Consider the following 841-nt stretch of genomic DNA (forward strand, 5'->3'; position numbering starts at 1 on the left):
CATCAGAGCATTACTGTCCCCATGCAGCAACAACAACCACCTACATCACTTCCTGTTTTATGCCGCTCAGAACATGAACTGAAGAGTTATTTTACTATGTTGACTTTATTTTTTGGGCAAAACATCAGTCATGTGCATTTTTCCATAGTCCCATCATGGAGCATATATGTATACATTGTAAATAAATTTTGTGCAAAAAGGACTGGAAAAATGAACTGTATTATTGCTTTTCTTTTTTCTTTTTGTAAAAGTAGCAGTTTGGTATGAGTTGGCATGCATACAGATTTACTAAGTGGGATAAGCTAATTATACTTTTGTTGTGGTTAAACAAATGCTTGTTGATAGCCTTTTTCTATCAAGAAACCAAGGAGCTAATTATTAATAATAATCATTGCACATTGAGTCTTAGAGTTTCTGATTGAAACCGTTTGGATTGTACAATAACTCAAAGCCCAGTTGTAGTAGTTTGAGTGCAGTAATGAAATCTGAATCTAAAATAAAAGCAAATTATTTTTGTCACGCTGGCTCAACTGCTTGAAAATTTTATTTTACTGCCCCAGCCCTCCAAAAATCTAGCAATTTCATAGTAATATGTCAATTTCTCTCTTGAAATAATTAAATTTTAGTTCCAGACAACCTTATTAATACTTCCCCCCCATACTAAATTATTTTATATTGCCCTGTGCTAGTGAACTTTCTTATAGCTTACCCTGTATATTTTCAGGGTGATAACTGAATTATCAAATTTTATTTCAAGGCAAAAAGAAAAAGGGAAGAACTGACCGCATAAGGCTGGGTGGAATTTAAAATATTTCATCTTTTAAAATGACACACATGTGAC

General features: G+C 33.1%; 1 protein-coding gene across 2 annotated transcripts in view; it reads left to right on the forward strand.

The window, feature by feature from the left end:
• Positions 1 to 519, forward strand: part of LOC309338386 (homeobox protein Meis1) — a 152,136-nt gene extending 151,617 nt beyond the window's left edge. For both annotated transcript variants that reach the window (XM_081855625.1, XM_081855627.1), the window contains one exon: positions 1 to 519. This exon is cut by the window's left edge and continues 1,027 nt beyond it. The gene's annotated coding sequence lies outside the window, so the exon portion shown is untranslated.
• The last annotated feature ends 322 nt before the right edge of the window (positions 520 to 841 follow it).

This window comes from Podarcis erhardii (genome assembly GCF_964252035.2).
Source record: "Podarcis erhardii genome assembly, chromosome: 3".
Lineage (NCBI taxonomy): Eukaryota > Metazoa > Chordata > Lepidosauria > Squamata > Lacertidae > Podarcis > Podarcis erhardii.